Below are 22,285 nucleotides of genomic sequence, written 5' to 3' on the forward strand. Positions count from 1 at the left end.
GAAAGCACAAATAGAAGCAGAGAGCAGTGTTAGGCAAGTCAAGCAGGGTTACAAGGTACAGAGTGCCAGCAAATTAATGATTAGGTTAGTAAATAAGACAATATTCATAATTATCAAATGCCTTTTCAAAATCTTCAAGAATGGAAGGGCATTTTTGAGGTACAACACCTGTAGCCCAACAAGAAACGCACAGATCCTGGGTCACCATCAATTACAATGTCAAGAGGGTGGAGGAGTAACCTAGCACCCTTCAATTCAATCAACCATGAAAATAATCTTTTGATGAGAAACGAAAGCAGACACTCTTCAGTAGTTTCACAGACACAATGACCCTCAGATCACTGTCAATAAAAGTAGAAATTATCAGCTCATCTTGAGGAAAGAAAATATGACAAACATAGTATCATAGTAAACAACACAAAGGAGAATAACTCTTTCTGGTTAATCATTTCATAAAGAAGGATATATTACTACCACTTCCGCATTTGAGAAGGACAGACTCCTTGAATTTGTCATCTCATCATTATAACCCGGAAAGAGGGATAACTATCCACCCCATTATTTAATCAAACAATATGACCGCACTCATTACAATCCCAAAGAAATCAATGCTTTCGCCATTTTGAGAAACACTCCATCATATGAACTGTAAGAGCCCTTCAATCCATTGTAGATAAAATAAAGAAATCTGCATGTTATCATCAAAGGATGCAAAGTCACTTTACAGTTAGGGAGAAAACTCCTTGACCGAGTCCAACTGCATCATTGTGGTTGGAAGGAAAAGGAAAGCTCCTTCACCATCTTGACAAGAACCAAACGCAATTCATCACTATCATTATAAGCAGAGGAGCTGCATGACATTAATAGAAAAGAGGGCTGCAAATTCATCTTTATCACATAGAAAGGGTAAAAACCCCATTATCAACAAATGAGAGATGGAGCCCTACACAGTCATCACCACCACAGTGAGAGAACGGTAAAATTCACCCCCGCAAGCAGTATCCTCGTCATTTGAGAAGGTAACACAAGGTTCGCACTCGGTGGTGCCTTGCCGGACAGTAAGATGAAGCAACATCTTTACTAGAGAATGGAGCCTCTGTCCAACAGAATTATCATGAAAAGGAGAAATACTTTGCCATCATCACAAACAGGGGAAGAGGAACAATTAAGAGGTGAATAAATAAAATGACCACGGTTATCATCAGGGGACTTACTTTCCAGTTCATTATACAGGTTATGAAATATGGGCAAAGGAAAACCTCTGTACATACCGTCATCAAAAGTACATAAATTCAACCCATCCAGTACTATAATGAGCATGAAAAAAAAGAACTATCAGCTCAATTATCAAGAGAAAGTGGAAATTCTCAATCTCAACTACCACCAAGTAGTGACAGCATACATGACCATTCTTGAAACCTTCTTTTAAGAGTCTACCAATGCACTTCACTAGAATACAGTCAATTGGAAGAGTACAAATGGTACAAACTAGAGCAAACGCCCCATCAGAGATTTCTACAGACTTGGATTGGAGACAAAAATTGTATCTCTTTTTAGAGGGCAAGTCACAACAGTTACCAGCACAATCAAGATTCCAAGATTCACGAAAACACAGGCTGCCAAATAGAGCTCAAATCTCCAGCAGAAAAAGTATGGGTGAATGGAGAAGTAATGGGAATTTTGGATTAGAAATTATGAAGCACACCTGTAATTCCTCCTATCTCCGGAATTCTAAAGGTGCAAAATTCCTGTCAATGCGGTCTCCTCGAAGGCTCACATCCAGTGATGCAGTACTACCACCATCACATCTAGGGCACTCATAATGAGGTCCTAAGTATTCAATGAAAAATCTGAAGCAGAACTAGGAGGCTTCAGTTATGGGTCAGTAGCGGACCATAATGGACGAATTTCAGGGGTTTTCAGGATTTGATGTGGCACCATAAAGTCACTTTAACTGTGTTATTTAGTGAACGTCTTATGTTTTGTTTCACACAGTTACAGTGTTGGCACTATCTGAAACATACCATTACTTGAAATGTGTTTTTTCAATGAGTTTGAGTTTTTTTCAAATTATTAAATGAAGGAATATTAGCAGTTGAATGTTGCACCACTGACCAAACATCCAGAACCTACTGCGCCTGGCTGAAGATTGGATATTGGCAAGGCTCTGCATCCACCCGGCCATCCTACCCCTGCCACGCACAGCCTTCAGTTGTGCAAGGCGTGCTTTGGATGCAGGACTGGACAAACAAATGATGGACAGAGTGCTAAATAAACCATTTATTCACCCCCAGTCAAGAGATCTGGATTAAAATCATTATTCTTTTGCTCGCCATGCCACCCCAGTTTAGACCCACCCATATGCAAATCAGTCTTGAACCTATTCCTCATGGGATCAGTCCAGCCCGAACTGCCAAGCCAGATCCTCTCTGGACAAGGGTCCTTGGACCGGTTTCGGGGTATTACCCATCATGAGCCACGCTAGCTTAAATCCAGGGCCACAGTGAGCAAGGGACCCACGCCTGGGCATACCCATCCCCCTTAGGGTGAAAAGTGCTACGCAAACTAATGATGGACGGAATGTTGAATAAATCATGCATTGACCCCCCAGTCAAGATATCTGGGTTAAATCCATTATTCTTTTGCTCACCATGCCACCGCAGATTAGATCCAGACATATCCTGCAGCCAGGCCATGAACCAGTCCCAGCCATACCCGGCCTTCAACCAAACATGGTAGGAGATGGAATGCAGCAAGGTCCTGTGTGCAACTGCCTATGCATCCAACCCCCACAGCACAAGACAGTTTGCAAATTAAGCACAATTCGGTCATCTCGGCCTTTTTGAAAATTCATCAAATAGAGCCAGAGTATTGACAAATCAAAGCATTTTCCATCCTCACCATTTAACTGGCACTGCACTGGGCTAACAGACATTCTGACAGAAAAATAAACATGTTATTTCCTGACCACTTTTGCACAGATTTGTCAGGAGTAAGGTAAAAATGCAAAGCTATGGTTTGTGCAGATCTGGTATACAGCACCAAAATCAAAGATTTTTGACCTACCCATTTGCCTTTTCCCTTAGTAATTTTAGGAACTCATTGAAACTAATAACCTTGCACTGGGCTTCATTTGGTAACATATTTAGAAATCTCAGCAGATTCATTAAACAGTGGTAACAAATTCACAATTTTGACGCCCCTTTAAATATGTCCCAGATGGATTTACATGAAACTCAAAAAGCAAAACATGCCAAGCGTTTGTGCAAATTCGTTTAACCCCTTCGATGCTGCGCAGATTCCGCCGCTGTGCTGACGGAATCTTGCGCGGGTGTGGTCATGACGGAATGGTTCCGTCATGAGCACAGCTCAACCGTGGGTCATGACGGAACCATTCCGTCATGAGCACCGAAGGGGTTAAGAGCACTACAGCTTTAAGCAAATCAAAAAAGCACCTTTTCATAAGTCATAAACTACTATCTCAAAAAACTGTGAACTGATTTAAAATGAATACAAAATAAAAGGAATATGCTACTTACCAGTATGCATCTGTTCTTGGCATGTAGAGCTGCAGATCTACACACTTTTGCATAGATCGCCATCTGGTGTTGGGCCCGGATGTTTGCAGTTTGTTTTTCCTCTTGGAAAGTCTTTGGAAGTCACGAGGTTGGTGACTCCTCCCTTGGTTCGTATTGCGCATGGGCTTCGGCTCCATCCTCAGATTGTTTTTCGCCAACAGGGAAAGATGGAGCGTAGTAATAACAGTGAAGAAACCCATGTGTGTTGTATCTAAATAAGATAGACTGGAACAGATACAGGTAGCCAGGGAGGCGTGTATAGATCTGCAGCTCTACATGCCAAGAACAGATGCATACTGGTAAGTAGCATATTCCATTCGAGGCATATGAGCTGCAGATTACACACTTGCATAGACTATATAGCAGTTCCGAACCTTAGCGGCGACCACCGGTATCTGTTGCAGTGGTTTGAAATAGTGTTTTTAGTACAGCCTGGTCCACACTAGCTTGTTGCTTGGTTTGCACATCTACACAGTAATGTTTAGTGAAAGTGGGCGGTGTTGACCATGTAGCTGCCCTGCAGATATCATCTAATGGGATGTTCCCTAGAAAAGCCATAGAAGCCCCTATCTTTCTTGTAGAGTGGGCTTTAGGGGGAACAGATAGCGTGCGTTTTGCTTTGTGGTAGCAAATCTGTATGCATTTTACAATCCACCTAGCTATCTCTGATTTAGAGATGGGGTTGCCTTTATGAGGTGGAGAGAAAGAGACAAACAGTTGCTTTGTCTTCCTGAAAGGTTGTGTTCTCTGGATATAGTAAAGCAAGGCCCTTTTAACATCCAGTGTGTGTAGAGCCCTTTCTGCAACCGTTTGAGGTTGCGAGAAAAAACCCGGTAATTCTACCGATTGGTTTAGATGAAAGGGTGAGATAACTTTGGGTAGGAATTTTGGGTTGGTACATAGGAAAACCTTGTTCGGGTGCATTTGGAGAAAAGGTTCTTGTATAGTGAGTGCTTGTATTTCACTGACCCTTCTAAGGGAGGTGATAGCTACAAGGAAAGCTGTTTTCCATGTGAGGAATTGCAGTTCGCATTTATGCAAGGGTTCAAAGGGCGGACCCATTAGCCTTGTGAGCACTATATTTAAGTTCCACACAGGTGAGGGTGGCACTCTGGGGGGAATTATTCGTTTTAGGCCTTCCATGAAGGCTTTAATGGCAGGCACTCTGAAAAGTGATAGGTGCTGTCTGTTTTGTAGGTAAGCGGCAATTGCTGCGAGGTGTAGCCGAATGGATGTATATGCTAGGTTACATCTTTGTAGATGTAGTAAGTAGCATATGATGTGCTGTATGGATGCGTCTAGAGGGTTGATTGTGTTGTTATGGCAATAAACAACAAATCTTTTCCACTTGGAAGCGTAGCAGGTTCTAGTGGTAGGACGTCTAGCTTCTCTGATAACATTCATACAGTCGGGGGGAAGGTTAAGGTATCCAAATTCTAGGATCTCAGGAGCCAGATCGCAAGGTTGAGCTGAGCTGGGTCCGGGTGTCTGATCTCTCCATGGTTCTGGGTTAGGAGGCATGGTGAGAGGTGTAATTTTTGGTGTGGCAATACCGAGAGTTCCAGCAGCGTGGTGTACCACAGTTGTCTGGCCCATGTTGGAGCTACTAGAATGAGTGTGAGGGAGTGCTGTTGTAGCTTTCGCACCACTAATGGAATTAGTGGGAGAGCTGGAAAGGCGTATGCAAATTTGCCTGACCAGTTCATCCATATCGCATTGCCTTTGGACAATGGGTGTGGGTATCTGGCGGCGAAGCTTGGGCATTTTTTGTTTTCGTGGGTGGCGAATAGGTCTATCTGTGGATGCCCCCACATTTGAAAGAACGGGTGAAGAACCTACGGGTGAAGTTCCCACTCGTGGATCTGTTGCGTCTGTCTGCTGAGCAGATCTCATTACAATCAGGAGCTACAGAGGGTATGTGCCAAGCCGCCCTCCACTCAATGATCAATAAACCAAACAAGGCTAGGCACTAATGAGGGGTAATAGGACTACAACTATCTGGATACAATACCAGTAGCGGAAGAGATGAACAAGCTACTTACCTTCGGTAACAATGTATCTGTAAGAAACATTAGTTAGATAGATTCCTCACCTTAGAATATCCCCAGGCGTCAGACTGGATCCGGAAGATTTTTCGTCAGCAATACCCCTTGCGCGTCGCTAGGAGTCGTGTGCGGGTCCGCGTCCGTCGTCGGCGTCGTGCGCCGGAATGACGTCGGAGTACTTAGACGCCGCCCTCGCGCGCTGACGTCAGTTCTTGTACATAGCTGTCCGCGCCAGGAACGCAGAGCCATGCAAAGACCGACACTGGTGCCAAAAATAAAATCTAGGGGCCTGAAAAGGATAACCTTAACCCTAGATGTCAGTTCGCAGAACGGGGAGGATGGGTGGGTCGGTGAGGAATCTAACTAACTAATGTTTCTTACAGATACATCGTTACCGAAGGTAAGTAACTTGTTCATCTGAAAGAAACACGTTAGTTAGATTCCTCACCTTAGAATAGATACCCAAGCAATACCATCCCCGGTGGTGGGTCTGCGAACCAAGATCACACCAGAAAGTCCTGGAGGACAGAACGGCCGAAGAAGCCATTCCTCCGGACTCGGCTGTCAAGGCAATAATGCCTGGCAAACGTGTGTAGCGAAGCCCACGTTGCCGCCTGACCGATGTCCTGCAAAGGGACACCCCGTCCCAAAGCAGTAGTAGCCGCCGTGGCCCGAGTAGAATGGGCGCGCAGCCCAATAGGAGGGTCCTTTTTTGCCAAGGAATAACAAATTTTGATGCACAAAACGACCCACCGAGAGCTGGTCCGTTTGTGCACATCTTTCCCCTTCTTAGCACCCACGTATCCAACGAAAAGTTGGTCGTCCACCCGGAACTGCTTAGTGCGGTCCAGGTAAAAGGAGAGCGCACGTTTTGGGTCCAGACGGTGGAGCCTCTCTTCCTCTTTGGAAGGATGCGGAGGCGGAAAGAAGGTGGGCAAGGTGACAGACTGCCCAAGATGAAAGGGGGTCACCACTTTCGGAAGAAAGGAGGGACGAGGCCGAAGGACAACCTTGTCCGGATGAACAGAGAGAAAAGGAGGCTTTGATGATAAAGCCTGGAGCTCACTCACCCGTCTAGCCGAGGTGATGGCTACCAGAAAAGCAGTCTTAAGCGTCAGCAGACGAAGAGGACAATTATGAAGAGGCTCAAAGGGAGCGCACATTAGAAATGTGAGAACAAGATTCAAGTCCCACTGAGGCATTACAAAAGGGACAGGAGGGAACGTGTGAGTAATGCCTTTTAGAAAGCGTGTAACTACAGGGGACTTGAAAAGAGGGGACTTGAAAAGAGAAGGCTGATCAGGAAGCCGCAAGAAGGCAGAGATGGCAGCAAGATAACCGTTCAAGGTGCCCAGGGCAGAGCCCTGCCGGGCCAAAGAAAGAAGAAAGAGGAGAACCTCAGAAAGAGGGGCGGAAAGGGGATCCACAGCCTTTGCTGTGCACCATGCCACAAATTTGTTCCACCGGCAGGCATATACCGTCTTTGTGGAGGGACACCTGGCTGCCAGAATGATATCACAGACTTCAGGAGGCAAGTCAAATGGCATCAACTGCCGCCGCTCAATCTCCACGCATGGAGGTGGAGGCTGGACAGGTTCGGGTGGAGGACCGTCCCCTGCTGCTGCGACAGAAGATCCTCCCGAAGGGGCAGACGTATCGGAGGATCGGTCAACATACTGAGTAGCTCGGGATACCAGTACCTTCGTGCCCAATCCGGAGCCACCAAGATGACTTGGGCCCGGTCGTGCCTGATCTTCTTCAGCACTCTGGGCAGAAGTGGTATAGGCGGAAAGGCGTACAACAGACCGCAACTCCACTCGTGACGAAAAGCGTCGCCGAGCGAGTGCCGCCTTGGAAATTCCAACGCGCAGAACTGCTGACATTGCGCGTTCTCTTCGGTGGCGAATAGATCTAACCAAGGCTCTCCCCACTGCTGAAAGAGACCTTGCGCCACTTCGGAGTTCAGACGCCATTCGTGATCCATCATGCACCGGTGGCTGAGTTCGTCCGCTCTGGCGTTCAGAGAGCCCGCCAGATGTTGAACCACTAGGGTGACGCCCTGGTGTTCCAGCCACGTCCAGAGGCGCAGAGCCTCCTGACAAAGGGTCCACGACCCCACCCCGCCCTGCTTGTTGCAATACCACATGGCGGTGGTGTTGTCTGTGAACACCTGCACGACACTTCCCCTGACAGAGGGAAGGAAGGCTTTCAGTGCAAGTCGGATCGCTCTCAACTCCAACAGGTTGATGTGGAGGCGAGACTCCGCCGGAGACCAGAGGCCTCTGATCTCCGCCTCTCCCATATGGCCACCCCATCCCAGGAGGGACGCATCCGTCACGACAACATGCTCCGGTTGGGGAAGGGAGAGGCTCCTGCCTGTGACCCAATCGCGGTCTGTGAGCCACCACTGCAACTGCTGTGCAGTGGCCTCCGAGATCAAGACATGGTCGGACAGGTTGCCGTAATGCTGGGCCCACTGAAACTTCAGGTCCCACTGCAGAGCCCGCATGCGCAGCCTGGCGTGATGCACTAGTAGGATGCAGGAGGCCATCAGCCCCAGAAGCCGCAACACTAGCCTGACCGAAACCCAGGATAGAGGCCGAAAGATGGGAATCAGGGCCTGAATATCCCGGACCCGCTGTTCCGGCGGATAGACCCGGAACTGCGCCGAATCGAGAACCGCTCCGATGAAGAGGAGCTTCTGAGAGGGACTCAGGTGTGACTTCGGCACGTTGATGGAAAACCCCAGCAAATGCAGGAGATCCGCCGTAGTCTGGAGGTGGGAGACGACTGCCTGGGGCGAGCCCGCCTTCAACAACCAGTCGTCGAGATAGGGGAAGACTGGAACCCCTGATCTGCGCAGATGAGCTGCGACCACCGCCATCACTTTCGTGAACACCCGAGGGGCACTGGTAAGGCCGAAGGGGAGCACGGTGAACTGAAAGTGCTCCGGACCCACCGTGAACCGCAGGTAACGCCGGTGGGCCGGCAGGACGGGGATGTGGAAATATGCGTCCTGCAAGTCCAACGCTACCATCCAGTCTCCAGGGTCTAGGGCAGCTAGAACCTGAGCCAAAGTCAACATCTTGAACCTCTCCTTCCGGAGGAAGGCATTGACGTTCCGGAGGTCCAAGATAGGGCGTAGGCCCCCTTTGCCCTTCTTGGGAACCAGAAAGTAGTGGGAATACCAACAAGGACCTACTTCTGGGCTCGGAACGCGCTCCACGGCCCCCTTGGCCAAGAGGGCCGAAACTTCCTCGTGGAGAAGATTCAAATGATCCCCCGAGATACGGTGGTGCTGCGGTGGCATGGCTGGAGGGGTCGTCTCGAAGGGGAGGGAGTAGCCCCTTCGGACGATTTGCAGCACCCACCTGTCCGATGTGATGGACCGCCAGTGGAGCAGGTGATGGCGAACTCTGCCGCCCACTCGCGTGGAATGGGCCTGAAAGCTCGGACTAGGAAGGCTTTGAGGCGGATGCTGCCGGGGTGGATGTGGGCTGACCGCGTCGTCCTCCAGAACCGCCTCGGCGGAAACCACGTCCGCGACCGCGCGCAGGTTGGTTCCGCGGCTGGTGGCTAGGCGTACGTGAGGAGGCACCCCTTCCTTGGCCACGAAAGGCGGAAGTTTGCGACCGCGGGGCCGAGAGGCCCAAGGACTTGGCCGTAGCCCGGGAGTTCTTAAAGCGATTCAGCGCACTGTCCGCTTTCTCACCAAAAAGGCGAGTGCCATCAAAGGGCATGTCCATGAGAGTGCTCTGGACATCACCCGAAAAGGACGTGGACCGCAGCCAGGCGTGACGTCTAAGCGCCACCGTGGTAGAAATCGCCCTACCCAGCGAGTCCGTAGTGTCAAGCCCACATCGGATAGCATGTCATGCTGCATCCCTCCCATCGGCCAGAGCCTGGGTAAGTCGTGTCTGGACCTCCTCCGGACACAGGGGCAGCACGTCCTCCACCGTATCCCACAGAGAGTGGGAATAACGGTCCAAAAGACAGGCGGTGTTCAAGGACCGCAGGCCCAAACTAAGGGAGGAGAACAGCTTTTTGCCAAACTGTTCCAGTCTCTTGGAATCCCGGTCCGGCAGAGCGGTCGGGAAGGAGGATTGAGAGGTAGAAGCCTGGATAACCAGGCTCTCGGGGGTAGGGTGTTGGGACAGAAAACTGGGGTCGCCCGGAGCAGGGCGGTGGCGCCTGGCGACGTTCCTGTCCACAGGAGGAACTGTGGAGGGCTTGGACCAGGTGCCCTGCAGAACGTCAATGAGGGCCTCATTGAATTGCAGCAGAGGCTCAGTGGAGCTTGCTGCAGACTGAAGCACCTCAGTGAGGACGTTAGTTCTCACAGCCACGGCAGGTAGCTCGAGCCCAAGGGCTGCGGCCGCCTTGCGCAGCACCACAGAGAAAGCAGCACCCTCCTCCGAAGCCACAGTCAGAGGAGAGATGAATCCAGTGTCTGGAGAGGTAACCAGACCACTGGCCTCCCCCAGTTCATCTGCCCAGTCCTGTGACAGCTGAGCCTGAACGGCCATAGGATCCTCGGACCCCTCCCATTCGCCCCCGTCATCCGATTCCTGGTAAACAGGAGGAAGGATCGGAGCCGGACGATAGACATAATGTGTGTCCAGCGGCGCCGAACGCGGCGTCCATCGACGCCGTAACGGCGCCGGGTCCGGAGCGGGGCTGAACTGGGGCACGACGCCGAGCGGAGCCGGCGTCGGAGGTGGAACCGGTGTCGACGCCGGTGGAGGAGGCGTGACGAGGTCGACCGGCGTCGGCGGGGACTCGGGAACGGGTCCCTTGGGCACTTGCGGCGTCGAGGCCGGAGCCGGCGACGGTGCCGCCGGCATGCAAGGTTGCCCAGTCGGGTCCGCGGGGCCCGAAGGCGCGCCAGCGGGCGTCGACGGCGGAGCCAGGTTCCTCATGGCCGAGAGGAAGGCACTGACTTCCGCCAGCGTCGCGTCAGTCCCAGGGACCGGCGGGTATGGGGACTTGCGCGGCGCCTGCGGCTCCGCTGGAGCCACGGGGGTGGAACCACCCTGACCCTCGGCCGAGTCGCGCGACCGGCGAGGGGAGTCCGAAAAGCGGTGTCGCCTCTTGGACTTCTTGGAGTGCTTCGACTTACCCGAAGACTTGGAGCCAGACGATTGATGATGACGTCGGCTGCGGCTCTGCGACCGATCCTTGGACCTCCTCCTGGACCGGGATCGAGAGGGGCGCGGAGCCGAGTGGCGAAGCTCGAGAAGCTTACGGGACCGCTCCCGTCTAGCCTTCGAGGTCAGGGCCTTGCAGTCCGAACACGACTCCGCGTCGTGGTCGAGGCCCAAATAGTAAAGGCACCGGCGGTGATGATCCGTAACCGACATCAAGCGGTTGCAGTCAGCACAGGTTTTAAAACCAGGCATCTTACCGGCACCGGAGTCGAGACAAGATCAAAAAGGATCAAAAAACTTAGTCAAAAAAGACTAAAAGGGGTAGCTCTCCCGGATCTGCGCTTACTGGCGCGGAAAAAAGAAGAACTGACGTCAGCGCGCGAGGGCGGCGTCTAAGTACTCCGACGACGTCATTCCGGCGCACGACGCCGACGACGGACGCGGAGCCGCAGACGACGCCTAGCGACGCGCAAGGGGTATTGCTGACGAAAAATCTTCCGGATTCAGTCTGACGCCTGGGGATATTCTAAGGTGAGGAATCTAACTAACGTGTTTCTTTCAGATATAATTATTCCCTTGAAGCTGTGTAGGTCCTAAAGCAATTATAAAAGTTACACCCCTCCTTAGTGCCTGGCCTTGTTTGGTTTATTGCTGAGCAGATCTGCCATGGTGTTTTGGACTCCTGGGACGTTCTGGGCCAGGAGAAAGATTTTGTGTGGGATTGCCCATCTCCATATGCTCTGTGCTAGTTGAGAGAGCTGTGGAGAGTGTGTGCCGCCTTGTTTCTGGATGTAGTACATGGCAGTCATGTTGTCTGTGCGGATAAGGACTGCTTTGCCTACAATCTGTGTGTGAAAGGATTTTAGGGCTAGAAAGATTGATAGTAACTCCAGATGATTGATGTGGAGTAACTTTTGTTGCGGCGTCCATGTGCCCTGCACTGTGAGGTGTAGTAGATGAGCTCCCCAGCCGGAGAGCGATGCGTCTGTTGAACAAGTTACTTACCTTCGGTAACGCTTTTTCTGGTGGATACAGTATCTGCCTGTGGATTCCTCACCTTGTGAATATCCCTTGCGCCAGCAACATTCGGAAACTTTTGTAGCAGTCCACGCCGATGGGGTCGAAGATGACGTCACAGAGACACGGCTCCACTCGCGACTCCGCTGACGTCACCGGCTCCATAAGAAGACCTCGTTGGCATGATGACGTCAGTTCCGCCCCTTTTTTCCGTGCCTTCGAGGCACACGGACGGACTGACAGCAATATATACACAGTATACACAGTACACAATATGCATATCAACACACTCAGTGTGGAAAATAAACAACAAAGCACAAGAAATAACATAATGCCTTTGACAGTGATAAACACATTTGAAAACCCATCAACAGAATTACAGGCATAGAAATACCGGTATAGAAGGATGGACAACGGGGAAGCGGGTGGTTCAGTGAGGAATTCACAGGCAGATACTGTATCCACCAGAAAAAGCGTTACCGAAGGTAAGTAACTTGTTCTTCTGATGGATACATCTGCCAGTGGATTCCTCACCTTGTGAATAGATTCCACAGCAGTCCCCACTCCCGGAGGAGGGTGTCCATCCCCCTATACCAGAAAATCCTGAAGGACGGAACGAACAAAATGTCCGTCCCTCCTCACCTCGGTGTCCAAGCAATAAGGTTTTGCGAAGGTGTGGAGGGAGGCCCAAGTTGCCGCCCTACAAATGTCCTCCACAGGAACACCCCTAGATAAGGTAGATGTAGAAGACTTTGCCCTGGTAGAATGAGCCCTCAAACCCTCCGGAGGCTCCTTACCAGCTAGAGAGTAGCAGATCTTGATGCATAGTACAATCCATCTGGAAAGGGTGCGCTTGTGCACCGCACGACCCTTTCTGCAGCCAGCAAAGCCCACAAAGAGCTGGTCATCAATCCTGTAGTCTTTTGTCCTGTCCAGGTAAAAGCTCACCGCTCTCTTAGGGTCCAAGCGGTGAAGCCTCTCCTCCTCCTTGGAAGGGTGTGGGGGAGGATAAAAGGAAGGAACGGTAATGGACTGCCCCAGATGGAAGGGAGTTACCACCTTAGGCAAAAACGCAGCCCTGGTCCTGAGTACCATTCGTTCAGCATGAATGGTCAAGAATGTGGGTTTCGAACTTAGAGCTTGAAGCTCACTTACCCTCCTTGCCGAGGTGATTGCAACGAGGAATACCGTCTTAAAAGACAAGAGCCTCAGGGGACACTTGTGTAAGGGCTCGAAGGGAGAACCCATAAGATAGGTTAAGACAAGGTTCAAGTCCCATTGAGGCATAATAAAGGGAGTTGGAGGAAATTTGTTTGTAAGGCCCTTTATAAAACGAAGAACAATAGGAGACTTAAACAGCGACGGCTGATCCGGCAAACAAAGGAAAGCCGATAAAGCCGACAAATATCCTTTCACAGTAGCCACAGCAAAGCCTTGCTGAGCAAGAGAAAGGGCAATTGGTAGAATATTAGACAGACGAGCCTTCAAGGGATCAATGGACCTCTCTCCACACCAGAGAACAAATTTAGACCACCTATATGAGTAAATAGATTTGGTGGAGTGTCGCCTGGCCGATAAAATAACATCCACCACATCCGGCGGGAGAGAGAAAGAATTCAGGTTGCCCCGTTCAATCTCCAGGCACGAAGGTGTAAGCTCTGGAGGTGGGGGTGTAGAACCTGCCCCTCCGACTGCGAGAGGAGGTCTGCCCTCAGAGGGAGACGGAGCGGAGGGCACGAGGAGAGGTGGAGAAGATCTGTGTACCACACCCTTCTTGGCCAATCCGGGGCGATCAATATGACTTGGGCCCGGTCTTGGCGAATCGTCCTCAGAACCAGAGGAATCAAGGGTATGGGAGGAAACGCGTAAAGGAGTCGAGAGCCCCAACTCAACTGAAACGCGTCCCCCAACGCTCCCTGCATCGGATACTGGAGACTGCAGAACAACAGACAGTGCGCATTCTCGCGAGTGGCAAACAGGTCCACCCAAGGAGTTTCCCACGTCTGAAAGACATGACGAACCACCTCCGGATGGAGCCTCCACTCGTGGTCGGCGGAGAACTGCCGACTGAGACTGTCCGCACGCACGTTCAGAACTCCGGCCAGATGATTTGCCATCAGACAAATCTGATGGTCCTGAGCCCAGGACTATATACGTAGGGCCTCTCTGCAGAGACAAAGAGACCACACTCCTCCCTGTTTGTTTATATACCACATCGCGGTAGTGTTGTCCGTCAGGACTTGAACAGACTGACCGCGAAGGGAAGGAAGGAAGGCCTTGAGTGCCAAGCGTATCGCCCGCAATTCCAGAAGGTTGATGTGAAGCAACCTTTCTTCTGGAGACCAAAGACCCTTGATCTCCAGATCCCCCAGATGAGCACCCCACCCTAAGGTGGATGCATCCGTTATCACTGTTGTCACCGATGGAGGTAGATGAAAGGGCTTTCCTTGGGACAGATTGCCCTCCACGCTCCACCATGATAGATCCGCCGCAGCTTCTCCGGAGATCCTCACAGACTCCCTGAGATCTCCCTTGTGCTGATACCACTGCTTGCGGAGGCACCACTGGAGCGCCCTCATGTGCCAGCGTGCATGGTTGACCAACAGAATGCAGGAAGCGAACAGACCGAGCAGACGAAGGACCTTCAGAACTGGAACAACCGCTCCGTTGTAAAATAAAGGAATCATTTCCTGTATGTCGAGAATCCTTTGAGGAGGAGGGAATGCTCGACATACAGTAGTGTCCAGTACCGCACCTATGAACAGGCTGCGCTGAGAGGGCACCAGGTGAGATTTGGGCATATTGATCGAAAAACCCAATCTGTACAACAGCCGAGTCGTATCCTGCAGATGACACAGCACCTTCTCAGACGACTCCGCCTTGATCAGCCAGTCGTCTAAATATGGGAAAACTGAAATCCCCGACCTTCTGAGATGGGCTGCTACCACTGCCATCACCTTTGTGAAGTCTCGAGGTGCCGAAGTAAGACCAAACAGGAGGACCGCAAACTGATAATGTTGCGACCCTACCGTAAACCGGAGGTACTTCCTGTGCGACTTCAGGATGGGGATGTGGAAATACGCATCCTGCAAGTCGAGCGACACCATCCAATCTTCCTGATTCAGCACCTGCAGAACCTGCGCAAGAGTGAGCATCTTAAACTTCTCCTGCTTCAGGTAAAAGTTCAAGATTCTGAGGTCCAATATTGGACGCAATCTGCCGTCCTTTTTCGGAATCAGAAAATACCGGGAGTAGCATCCCTGACCCCTCTCCCGCTCTGGAACCACCTCTATCGCACCTTTTTGAAACAGCTTCAGAACTTCCTCCTGCAGGAGAAGACGGTGGTCCTCCGAGCAAGCTCCCTGGTAAGGAGGGTAATTTGGAGGGAATTCCCGAAAGGGAAGGGCGTACCCATTTTCTACAAGATCTAGAACCCAGAGATCCGTAGTTACAGACTCCCAATCTTGCAGAAAATGGGTAAGCCGGCCCCCCACAGGACCAGCATGATCCGGAATGTCGGATCTAGGGCTGCTTTGCGGTGGTGGGAGGGGCTGAGGAAGAGGAAGAGGAGGAGGAGAGTTGACTGCCACGTGAGCGACCCCTGATCCTTCCCCTGTATCCCCTGGACAAAGAACCTTGCTGTTGCTGCTGCTGCTGGTTTGGTCTATAAGTGCGAAAAGTCGCCCTTCCAAAACCTCTATACCTTTTGAAAGTTCCTCTCGGCTGGGATTGAAGGCCCAACGACCTAGCCGTAGCCTTACTTTCTTTAAAGCGTTCGAGAGCAGCATCTGCCTTCTTCCCGAACAAACTTGACCCATCAAAAGGTAAGTCCAATAAAGTCGACTGCACATCAGAAGAGAATTCAGAAGACTTCAGCCACGCACCCCTCCTGGTGGCAACCGAAGACCCCATAACTCTGGCAACTGAGTCAGCTGTGTCCAGACCACTTTGGATAACTTGGCGAGCAGCCGCCTGGGCATCAGATAATACTTCATTGAAGCCTGCCCTATCCTCTTCTGACAGCTTCGGTGCCAACTTCTTTGCCGAGTCCATAAGCGCATGTATATAGCGCCCCAACAAACACGTTGCATTTGATGACTTTAGAGCCATTCTGGCCGATGAAAAGACCTTTTTGGCCGATTGGTCCACCTTCTTGGCCTCCCTGTCTCCTGGAACCTGAGGAAATGCCCCTTTAGATCGCCCCGAACAAGCCGCCTGAACCACCAAGCTCTCAGGCGAAGGGTGCGAAGTAAAAAATTCAGGATCCCCTGGAGCCACTCTATATCTCCTTGCGACTGCCCTGGAGACTGCAGGAGCTGAAAAAGGCTTGCGCCATACCTCCAGCACAGGTTCCATAATAGCTTCGTTAAAAGGCAACAAAGGCTCCGAGACAGCGGCAGGTGAATGCAACACCTCAGTAAGAATATTAGATTTAAATTCCGTTGTCGGCAATTGGAGATCCAACAATTCTGCAGCTTTTCTAATCACCGCATGATATGGCGCGGCTTCCTTAGAGGGCTCATCCGATGGTGGAGTGATCTCCCACTCTGGAGACAATTCCAGTCCACTTGCCTCCTTTAATTCATCAAACACATCGTCAGAGTCAGCCAACTCACCCTCTTCAGCCTCTTCCAACAGAAAGCGTCTCTCATCCACCACTCTCTGTGCTTCCCTTCTCGAACAAATCCGAACCTGCGGCGTCGGCGGCGCCTTGATCGAATCCGACGGCGCCGGCAGCGGCGTCGAACGCGGATCAGCCGGCGTCGAACGAAGTCGAGTCGGCGCCGGTAAGGAGGGAAGCGGCGTCGATGTCCTCGGCGCCGGTAGCTGCCAAGACGGCGTCGCTGGATAGAAGGGCATAAACGGAGCCTGAGGGTAGACCTGCGGCACTCCCAAATTGAAAGCCATTGGACCCATCTGACCCATAGGTGCACCAGGGGTATACATGGCCCTTGAAAATACCCCGTACATTGCATTCAGATAATGCGTAGGGTCTTGACCTGGACCAGGAAAAGCAGGATACTGGTCAGGTAACACCGGACTCGGGCCTGCCGGCGCCGACAGTGGAACAAGCGGCGTCACAGTCTCACCCGGAGCCTGATGATCATCATCCGGGACCGGAGTCGGAGACGGAGCCGGAGGACTTGCTGGAGCCGGAGATGGAACCGGCACCGGAGATTCAGCCGGAGCCGGCGAAGCCACTGGAGAAGGAGCCGGAGGTGAAGCCGGAACCGGAGAAGGAGACACCGACTCTCTCCGACGTCGAACAGGCGACTTCGACTTCGGAGCCGAACCTTTCTCGGAATGATGACGCGAGGAATGCCTCCTCTTCTTCTTATGCTTCTTACTCTTTGAAGCATGCCCCGAAGTCGACTTGGACGCCGACCTCGACCTCGATCCGGATCCAGACCTCCTTCTTCCTCTTTTCTCCTTCTTCTTCATTCTGGCGATGAAAAGCTTCGCCTCTCTTTCTTTAAGCGCCTTCGAACTCATCTATCGACAACTCGAGCAGCCTTCCACATCGTGATCTGAAGACAAACACCAAACACAATCTTCGAGCGGGTCGGTGATAGACATGTGCTTGCCACATTCACGACAAGGCTTGAACCCAGACTTTCTCGTCGACATTTTTCAAAGAGGAACAGAGAAATCAGAAAAAGACACAAAGTAACAAGTGAAGCTACTAGCAACGATTCCCGAAATCCGTTGGCGTCGTCGGCGCGGAAAAAAGGGAACTGACGTCATCACGCCAACGAGGTCTTCTTATGGAGCGGAGTCGCGAGCGGAGCCGTGTCTCTGTGACGTCATCTTCGACCCCATCGGCGTGGACTGCTACAAAAGTTTCCGAATGTTGCTGGCGCAAGGGATATTCACAAGGTGAGGAATCCACTGGCAGATGTATCCATCAGAAGTCAGGATTACCGGGTCCAGGAACGGTCGACCTCTGGAAAGATTTGTGGTATTCCACCACTGCAGAGAGCGATGGGTGCGACTGTCTACCAACACCAGATCTGTCAGTTGCCCCTGGGCCTGGTTCCATTGGCGCGCTAAGCACTCTTGGAGTGGACGCATCTGGAGTCTTGCATGAGGCACTATGAAAATGCAAGAGGCCATCATCCCTATCAGTTGCATAAACACTCTTGCTGGGAGGGAGTGTTGAAGTATGAATTTTTGACGCAAAGCCTGAATGCTTGCGATCCTTGCCGGATTGGGGTAGGCAATGGCTTTTGAGGTGTCTATGGTGTCACCGAGGTATTGCTTTATGTGGGATGGTGTTAGTTGGGACTTTTGGTGGTTCACCGTGAAGCCTAGTTGGTGAAGTAGCTGGATTGTAGTGGCGGTGTAGTGTACACATTGGTTGTAGGACGCGGCTTTTATGAGCCAGTCGTCCAGATACGGGAAGACGGGAATGTGCTGTCTTCTGAGGTGTGCCGCCACTACCGCTAGGCACTTGGTAAATACCCGTGGTGCTGTTGTGACCCCCGAATGGGAGCACCTTGAACTGGTAGTGTTGCCCATCCACTATGAATCTGAGGTACTTTCTGTGGGCATGGTGTACCGGAATTTGAAAGTACGCGTCTTTCATGTCCAGTGTGGTGAGAAAGTCGTTCTGGGAGAGGAGCGGAAGTACCTGCTGAAGTGTTACCATGTGAAAATGGTCCGAATGTATGTATGTGTTTAGGGGCCGGAGATCTAAGATAGGTCGTAGAGTCTCATCTCTTTTTGGTATCAGAAAATATAGGGAGTAGACCCCTACATTTAGCTGATCGTGGGGGACCTGTTCTATTGCGTGTTTTTGTAGGAGGGAGATTACCTCCTGTTTTAGTAACGTGGAATGTTCTTGTGACATTGGGCGTTGCCTGGGTGGAATGTGGAGGGGGGGGGGGTAGATGTGAGTTCTAGGCAATACCCTGAACGAATAATTTGGGTCACCCACTTGTCTGATGTGATGGACTCCCAGACGTGAAGGAAATTTTGTAGTCTGCCCCTGGCCGGAGTGGGATGGTCTGGGGGGAGCAGGGGAAAGTCATTGGGTAGGCGGTGTGGCAGAGCGGGCGGTATTTGTTTTGCCTCTGCCTTTATTGTTATTTCCTCTATAGCAGCCTCTTTGATAACCTTTTGTGAAGGTGGACTGAGGAGGGGATTTGTAGGACGTGGACGCGCTGTCTGAGGAGTAGCCTCTGCCTGTGCCCCGAAAGGAAGAGCGGCAAAAGGAGCGTCTAGGAGGGTGTGGCTGTAGGGCTCCCATAGATTTCGCCGTATCTGTGTCTTTTTTCATCTTCTCGAGGGCCTCATCTATCTTTGGACCGAATAAATGGTCCTGATCGAACGGATGGTTTAATATGGAGGCTTGTACCTCGGGTTTAAAGCCTGAAACTCTCAGCCAAGCGTGTCGATGGAGTAGGACACTGGTGTTAATGGCCCTAGAGGCTGTGTCTGCTGCGTCTAAGGCACAGCGTATAGAGGTATTAGTTATGGTCTTACCCTCTTGGATTAATTCATTGGCCCTATTTTTTTATTTTTCTGGGAGGTGGTGCATGATGGTTTCTAGCTCATCCTAATGCGCCCTGTCGTATCTGGCCAATAGCGCTTGAGTGTTGGCAATACGCCATATATTAGCTGCCTGTGACGCAGTGCGTTTTCCTGACGCGCCCAGGAGCTTTGATTCTTCGTCAGGTGGTGGTGCTTCGCCTGACGCCTGGGAGTTTGATCTCTTTCTTGCGGTGGATACCACTAGGGAATCCAGTGGCGCTGGCCCTTTGGTTTGATGTAGGCAGGATCTGTAGGGGCAGCTTTATACTTTTTTTCTATGCGTGGGTTTAGGACCCTAGCCCTGACTGGGTCTTTAAAAACCTCTGGCGCATGTTTTATTACCCCTTTGAGCATAGGTAGTATAGCAGTAGACCTATGTGCAGTATCAAAGGTGTCTAGGAGGAAATCTTCCTCTACTGGGTCAGTGTGTAGCTCCACCCCATGATAATGCGCCGCCCTCTGAAGTAGGTGGTGAAAACCTAGTGAGTCTTCTGGTGGAGATGGCCTGGATGGATAGAGGTCATCTTGTGGGACATCTGGAATGTCTGGATTACTATAATCATCCCAGGGGTCTGGGGATCCTGTAGGGGTGGGGTCTTGTGGCACATCTGCTGGGTCGTAGTATGGGTCCCCCTGATCATCATGGTCTGGAGACGGGGTCGGAGAGCGATGAGGCAGGGGTGGAGAAGGTGGAGGGGGTGGAGGTGGAGGAGGTGGGGAAGGCACTCTGAAAGGGGAGGTAGCACAGTCCTTCCTCTTTGGAGGTGGAGGTGGAGCTGATTTGACCAAATGTCTCTTTTTAGAAGACCGTGTCAAATGTCCAGTTTTTGGATCCTTGGTAAGTGTCTCTTGCAAAGGATCCGGAGTAAAAAGCTCTTGCGACACTGGTTGTTCGGTCGGCGCCGACGTTTTCGGGGCCGACGGCTTCTTAGGTTTGTCTGTGCCATGCTTTTTGGGAACCTCCGATTTTTTGTTCGGTGCCGAGACAGGCTTCGGCGTGGGAGTGTCGGTGCCGAGGGCCTTATGATGTTTGGTCGGCACTGAGAGGGTAGGTTTGGGCACCGAGGGCCTTGGTGTGGAGCTCGGTGTCGAGGTAGAGGCCGATCTTTTCTTCGGTGCCGAAGGGTGTTTTTCGGCACCGCTGGCAGGCTGGCTCGAGCCCGAGCCGCTGGAAGGCTTACTTGGCTTCATCACCGGGCCCGAAGGTGGGGTGTTCGAAGCAGTGTCTTTGGTCTTGCCTAGGCCCGAAGGCGAAGGCGTGACCGAAGCCTTTTTGGGTGTCGGCGCGGGTGTGGAAGGGGGTATTTTACTCACGACCCTCTGCGCCGGGGTGATGTCCTCCACATCCGAGTCGTCGGCTTCGGAAGCACTGACGAGGTCCTCTTCGGTGTGCTGGTGTCCCGGAGCTTCGACGTCGTCCCCGAAGATGTCGACTGGAACGGAGGTCGAGGAGTGCGCCATTTTTCTTCTGGCCCTTCGATCTCGTATAGTCTTTTTAGATCTAAAAGACTTGCAGGCGGGACAGTCTCGAGCCTCGTGTTCAGGGGAGAGGCAGAGGTTGCACACCTCATGAAGATCGGTGTGGGGGAATTTGGACCCACATCGAGGGCACTTCTTGAATGGAGTTCTTTCCATCAGCCAGGACCGGAGCCTGGATAGGCCCGAAGGCCGCCGTCGATGACTGGAATCGAAGGTGCATCGAAGAAGGTGATTGAGGAGATTAGTATCTAAACAATACCGCGGAGAGCGAGGATTTCGCTTCGATCGTCGAACTGGAATGTTCGGAACCGGAGCGCGAAGTATTACATCCGAGCCCGGTGGCGGAAAAAAAGAATCTGAGGATGGAGCCGAAGCCCATGCACAATACGAACCAAGGGAGGAGTCACCAACCTCGTGACTTCCAAAGACTTTCCAAGAGGAAAAACAAACTGCAAACATCCGGGCCCAACACCAGATGGCGATCTATGCAAAAGTGTGTAATCTGCAGCTCATATGCCTCGAACACACACTTTCTGAATAAAGTTCTACTGTCATGCAAACTTTGGGGTAAATTAGTTTAGAGATTTTCAATGTAGCGGAGACCAAAACTTCATATTAATGCTAAAAAAGGAAATGCATCTTTTTTATTCAACCCTCTCTTTTTAAATGTTATTCCCACCTGCATGAATCTGCATTCATCGTGCACGTGCTAAAGCCAAAATAAGGCTGTAGTCTCATCTCCACTTGTCTCTGGTTTTATTCACTTAGTCACACAAGTCTGACAGCATGTGGTGCTATATAAATGATTATGACCATTACATTATAAAAGATTGCATAGTCCAAATTTAGAACTTGTCCCAAGGGAAAAATTATTTGGTCAACAGACAATGTAGTCCTCAAACATTGCAGGACTCCTTTGTTTGAGGATTCGCTATACAACTTAAAGTATGGAGCATCCACTGTCTGGATCATATTCTATTAGAAAAGACCTGTTAGGGGAGTATAAATATAGTTATTGCTCTTGCAAGTACTGCTTTTTCTTCTTAGTTTCTAATGTTTTCAACTTATAATAGAATTCTTCAATCACAATATTCTTTATCTCTGTCGAGCAACAGAGCATGCTTAAGCAAAGGTAACGTTAGTGCAAAGTACATAAGGATAATAATTGTTAATCAACAACTCGAAACACAATCATAAAAACTTGAATTAGAACCCATTACTCGTCAAAGATAAGCTAGACCATGTGTCCTCAGCAGTAGTACAGGCAGAATAACCGCTACTTGACCCTTCCACAACACCCTGTTGACCAAACTAACCCCCCAATGCCTTTTAACTGCCACGCTAGCCAAATCCATGACCAATAGCAATTTGCTTGCTATGAAAGTCTTTACAAGGGTAAGAAACTGGTGCTGGAACTTCACTCAACCCTTTCTCAAGCAGGCTTCTGTAAACAAAGACTCCCCATTAAATATATTTATTAATTAAT

The 22,285-nt window shown here is 50.9% G+C and overlaps 1 protein-coding gene across 4 annotated transcripts in view; it reads right to left on the reverse strand.

The window, feature by feature from the left end:
* ELMO2 (engulfment and cell motility 2) overlaps positions 1 to 22,285 on the reverse strand; it is a 417,013-nt gene that overhangs the window by 102,372 nt on the left and 292,356 nt on the right. The gene's annotated exons all lie outside the window — the stretch shown is intronic.

This window comes from Triturus cristatus, chromosome 7 (genome assembly GCF_964204655.1).
Source record: "Triturus cristatus chromosome 7, aTriCri1.1, whole genome shotgun sequence".
Classification (NCBI taxonomy): domain Eukaryota; kingdom Metazoa; phylum Chordata; class Amphibia; order Caudata; family Salamandridae; genus Triturus; species Triturus cristatus.